Below are 5828 nucleotides of genomic sequence, written 5' to 3' on the forward strand. Positions count from 1 at the left end.
AAAAGCAACTCAAATATGTGATGCCCTTGACTGTCTTGTAACCATAATTTACAGACCCAGAAAGTGGAGCTCAGCAGGGTGGGCGAGTGGACTCCACTCACCCACCCTTCACTAATGTTCACTTTTGCCAACAGTCTACATCAAACCATTTTAGACGGCAGGTGTCATGGCACCTGACCATAATCAGAGCACAGTCTCCTTGGGGGCATCAGCCAAATATGTAAACAGCAGCTTGATAAAAGCAACCATTCAATGACTTCTTACTATTTTCATGCACTGAGCTACATATTTCCTCTTCAGTATTTCATTCAATCCTCATGGCTCCCCAGTGGAGTGGGTATGATTATACCCATTCCAATAAAGGGGGGGGAATGTCACTGGGAGGTCATTTAAAATGTCCAAAGTTATATATAACAAGTAAATGACAGACTCAGGACATGAACTTGGGCCTGAGACCAAAGTCTGGGCTCTCCACTGCACTTGAGTCCATTTTGCAAAGTCAAGGGTACCAAAAGAAACACAAACAGAATGCTGTGAGGTTAAGGATGCAGTGGAAGTAGGGTGATGGGGAAGGTGATCCATGGTTGAGAAGTGATCATATTTTCTTAGGAAAGTGGTAAATCAGAGAAGATTACATGGCAGTTGAAAGCTGTCTTGATTGATGGACAAGATGACTAAGTAAAAAATCAGATTCCTAGATGGAAGCAATGCTGCAAACAGGTTCAGAAGCAGGAAAGTATATCTCATATGCAATAATACTAATAATCCTGCTTAGAAAAAGGACATGGGCACTTGCTGTCATGACCAATTATGAGCTGTTCTTGCAAAAAATGGGATACTAATGGTAAAGGATAGAAATTTTATTTTATGAGATTTTTATATAAATTATAGTCAAAATTATTCCTGTCAACATCACAGTGCTGCAGTCAAAAACCTAGCCTTCTATTGGGAAGATAAACAATTAAACAAGCAATTACGGCACAGCAGTAAGTCCTAGGAAAGGGCAGGCACAGGGTGACCCTGCCAACTCAGCCTTCAGGAGGGCGTGCTGGAGAGTGATGGCCAACCCGAGAACTGAGGCAGGGGTGGGCGTTGCCCACACGGTGACATGGGAGTCTAGATGGAAGCAACAGCAGCTGAGACCCGGGCGGGAGACAGACCCCAGACTGTTTGGGAGGCTACAAGTGTTGAGCAGAAGCGAGGAGAGCAGGTGGGAATTGATAACACGTGAGGCCAGAGGGGCCCACGAGAGGTCAGCTCAGGATGAGGCCGAGTGCTGTGTAAGAGAGGAGGTGGGAAGGCACCCGGGCCCAGCGCGAGCGCGGGCTGGCTTCCCATCGCAGTCAGCAAATCAATTACGCCCTCCACCGACTTTCGCCTCGTGTATTTAGAATGCAAGGAGCTAGCCTGCCAAACATCTGCTCTCGCTATTAAGCATGCCATGGTAACCATTGCACTCCCGTGCGTCAGCGCCACCAGGATTGGTAATAATCACAAGTGTCAAAAACGAGAAAGAATGGAGAAGGAAAGCTGTGCAAAACCCAGCGGTGGGATGGTTGGGCTGGCGGCTCTGCTCTGAGGCCCCGCCAGCTGCACCTTCTGCTGCCCCTGTTGGAGGCAGGGGAATTGATGCGGCTCTGGCCTCCTCTCGCCCCTTCTGTTGATCCCTCTCCCTGTATTATTCATCCACTGCTTCAACCGGCACTGGAAAATGTGCTTTGCCTTTGCCAGAACAACATATGTGCCCCTGCATCATTGTGTGTGATAGATAAACCCGCCAAGAGCTCCCAGACCCAGGGGCCCTCCGGGTGAAGACCCCACATTGACACAGGCAGGCAGGAGCGCAGTGCTACAGACAGACCCAGCTTAGGATTTCAGCATGCAAGTTCACAGGCTTGAGACCTTGGGCAAATCTCTTACCCTCTCTGAACCCACCTGCCTCTTTTGTAAAATACAAGTAGGACTGCTTACAGCCTCGGGTTGTTTGAGGGCTAAAAGACAATGCATAGGAGATGGTACAGTGACTCTCACAGAATAAGAATTCAAGCTTGGCTACCATGATCTTTTTTTTCAATTGCGCTGTGTGCTCAGACGCTTCAGTCGTGTCCTACTCTTTGCAACCCCATGGACTGTAGCCTGCCAAGCTCCTCTGTCCATTGGATTCTCCAGCAAGAATACTGGAGTGAGTTGCCATGCCCTCCTCCAGGGGTCCCCAACCCAGGGATTGAACCAGTGTCTCCGGCATCTTCTGCATTGCAGGCAGATTCTTTATCGCTGAGCCTCTCTAAAAAAACAAAAAAGGCCTCTTTACCAGGGAAGCCTCTCTTAAAAAAAAAAAAAAAGAAAAAAAAAGCTAGGCACTATGCTGTGCACTTTATTCAAATTATTGACTCGCCACAACCAGCCTATAATGTAGACAACATGATACCCACCTTACAGACAAGAGGACTGAGGCTAAGGGAGGATAGGTGACACGTCAGAGAACTGGTCATGGCAGATCAGAAGGTGAACTCAGACTTCCCCTACAGCCACTCTCTCCCTTAAACCATGCTGCCTTCCACATGTACAAAATTCTTCAGATGTTGAGCTGAAATCTGTTCCCTGATAAAGAGTATTCATAGGTCCCAGTTCTGCGGCTAGAGCCACAGAAACTTTGGTCTCTCTTCCAAACATAAGCTTTTTAGGAACGCAGAGCCAGCTCCCGCTCCCCACCCCACCACCAATCTTCCTTTCTCTGAACTAGAAGGTCCTAAGCCTAGTTTACACACAGTCACTTTCTGCAGGATACCCTCCAAGACAGCCAAAGCCTCTCTCAGAGGAGCGCCCAGACCCTTGCTCTTGGATGCCTGGGTGAGGTTCCGCTCTCCCTCCCAGCGCATCAGTCACTGCGTGTCGGGGTAGATGCACAGTACCTGAACCTCCAGCCGGCAGGGCTTAGGGCCATCCCCTGGAACACTCTCAGACGGCTTTTCTGCCTTTCCCTGGATCGTCCCCAACTTACAGTACGGAACCGTGGGCTCCAGCGCCCTCTTGTGTTAAGGAAGAGAAAGTTTCAGGATACGAACACAGGAGCGGAGTGGAAGATCCACCTGAGGAGCAGAAAGGTGATCGTCTCTCTCTCTCTCTCTCTCTTTTTTTTTTTTTAAAGAAAAAGAAAACAAAGCCCCTCCAGCCCTCACCGCAGCTGCTCTAAGTCTGCATCTCTGGCTTGAATGTCCCACCACATGCTGTGAGATGGGGGATAATCCTGGGTTTCCCTGATGGTTCAGCGGGAAAAGAATCTGCACACAGCAGATGCAGATCAGTCCCGGCGCGGGGAAGATCCCCTGGAGGAGGAAACAGCAACTCATTCCATGGATAGAGGAAAACATCCCATGGAAAAACCCCATGGACAGAGGAGCCTGGCACGCTACAGTTCATAGGGTCACAAAGAGTCAGACAGGACTGAGCATGCACATTGGCTTGGTTGGGGGGTGACCCTGCAGGCAAGCCTGACTCCTCTGATGATGTCAGTCTATCAGGAAAGAGGCAAGGGTGTCCCCACATCTTCACCTTTAGTAATATCTCATTCGAGCCCCCACCCCCAGAGTTCTTTCGGCTTTGCTAAAGACACAAGGAGAAGGACATGAAGCCAGACCTGGGCACAAGCGTCTGAAGTGGAGAGACCCTCCCACCTTTGCCCTAGAGGGCCAGGAAGGTAACAGCAGTTAGGGATCTGGGAACAAAGGAGGAGAGATCCAAGGCAGCAACTGGAGGATGGTTAAGACGTATCCTGATGTAAGATATAGGTGAGCTCCAGGTTAGACATCTACAACTAGCCTCTTGATTACATTTCATGGGACACGAAGAAGTGGGCTTCTGGCTGGATACTTAAAACTGTTAAGCATTTCTTGAGACAAGAGAGAGATGGGCTTTAGTTCAGGCGTTTACAACCAGCCTCCTGTTTGCCCTCTGAAATGGGAGTAACAATAGAAACAGGGAAAATATCCAGTGTCTATCTCAAGGTAATAGTCATGATAATAGTCAATATAAGAATCAGGGCAAGGACGAAGAGGGGCAAAACCCTATTTGAGTAAAGGATCAAGGGATCTCCACTCCCTCCTCTTTAGGGACAAGGGAGATACTACACACGTGCAGAAAGGCTCCTGTGGGTCAAAAGTCAAGGGATAATGCCAGGCCATAATAAGTTTGTTCCTCCCAGAAGCCTTCATTTCGATATCCTTATTGGCTAAAGGGTGTGCACATACCCAGGCGAGTGTCCCAGGGTAGGTCAGGTGTGGAAAAAGAAACCAGATCATTGGCTAAAGGTAGACAAAGACCCAGAAGAACTGAGCTATATAAAAGACTTAACCACTTCTTAACCGCACGCCTCCTCCCCAGGAAGGATGCCCACACCCTCTCTCCCTTTCTCTCCAGCTGTTCACCTCTGTCTTGCTTCTATCTCCTCTAAACAAACTGTTTCTCTGTGTGTTCTCCCATTTGCTTTTGTGCTATGTCTCTGATAATAAACTTTGTACATGCATTTGCAGTTGCTGCCTCCGTGATAAATGGATATTTCTCTGGGGGCAAAGATCCAGGGAAAAATAGCTGCTAGCCCCTAAACCTTGCTGATCTGGTGACTCGGATTCCTGGTTTTCATCCAGGCTACCCAGGTTTAATTCCTGGACAGGGAATTAAGATCTCACTTCACGCCACCTCTCACTGCTGCCGCACCGAGATCAACCTGAGGTCAGAGTTGAGTCAGGTCCTTGAGTTGGCTCTCAGGGCTGCTGAAATATTCACTGCTGGTCCCACCTTCCAGCTCTGTGAAAATATTATCTGGGAGGGTTTGTCCAGTAAAGCAAGCAACCATTCTTTTCTCTACAAAAATTCACCTGGGGGTTGTTGGAGAAGTCGCCTCTCATCCTCTGGGCAGGGTGGTGTCAGAGGTTCCTTCCACTGTCATAATCAATGAGCTCGAACATAGGGTCATCCCCAGATCCGATCCATTTCAGCCAACTAGCAGACTCCAGAGGAACTGGGCCCCAAGATTGCTAGGCTTATACAGAACACATTTCCATAGAATGTGAACTATCATCAAATCTTTATCGAGTATCTAAAGTACTCAATAGGTACAGCGTTGATGCCATGATTTTTTTCTTCCTTCACAGTCACAGGTCAGTCTCCAAGAAGCCAAGAATTTAAAAAAAAAAAAAAATTAAGGTCTTTTTTTATTGCTTATGTACAGAAATCAAACAGCAATTACAATTGTCTTATCTCTCATACAATGTTAAAGAACATCAACTTTTTCTGATTAAAACTCTTCAGTGATTTCAAACCTTTATGAACATAGTGTGAACCACTGGTGTGGCTCATCCTCTGGTGTTATCACTGTCCCTGGAATCACACACACTGTCCTTGGCCCTGCAGCCAGAGGCGATGAACAGAACCAGGGCACCCTCTGGCTCTGCCGGAGGTCATGACCTCTGCCTGAGAAGACTTCTGGAGTGAGAGCTGCCCTGTTCTAGCTGGGTCCCCTCCCCCACATCTCTCCTCCCTGGGATTCTGATCTCTCCTAGAACCCCAGCAGCTATCCTCTGCTAGGAGGGACCGATCACTTATTTGTGTAGGGGGGGTCAATTGGAACCAAGGAGGGAAAGTAGTAAAGTATGGGTGGCAGGACCAAAAAAAAAAAAAAAAGACAAGGGAGAGAGAGATAAGTAACAAGGAAAAGGAGTAAGAATAATGAAACTGTGTTATAAAACAAAGTCCAAATATTTTCATCTGACCTCTCTTAAATAACCCCATGTCTTGTCTAGTAACGGAGATCTTTTCCAAACATACATTTG

The 5828-nt window shown here is 47.7% G+C and overlaps 1 long non-coding RNA gene across 1 annotated transcript; it reads right to left on the minus strand.

The window, feature by feature from the left end:
* Positions 1–881: 881 nt before the first annotated feature.
* Positions 882–5136, minus strand: LOC136151073 (uncharacterized). The gene is made up of 3 exons (XR_010660003.1): positions 4875–5136; positions 2913–3089; positions 882–2284 (listed from the first exon to the last, which is right to left on the minus strand). It is a non-coding gene; the product is annotated as an uncharacterized lncRNA (long non-coding RNA).
* Positions 5137–5828: the final 692 nt, after the last annotated feature.

This window comes from Muntiacus reevesi, chromosome 1, assembly GCF_963930625.1.
Source record: "Muntiacus reevesi chromosome 1, mMunRee1.1, whole genome shotgun sequence".
Classification (NCBI taxonomy): Eukaryota; Metazoa; Chordata; class Mammalia; order Artiodactyla; family Cervidae; genus Muntiacus; species Muntiacus reevesi.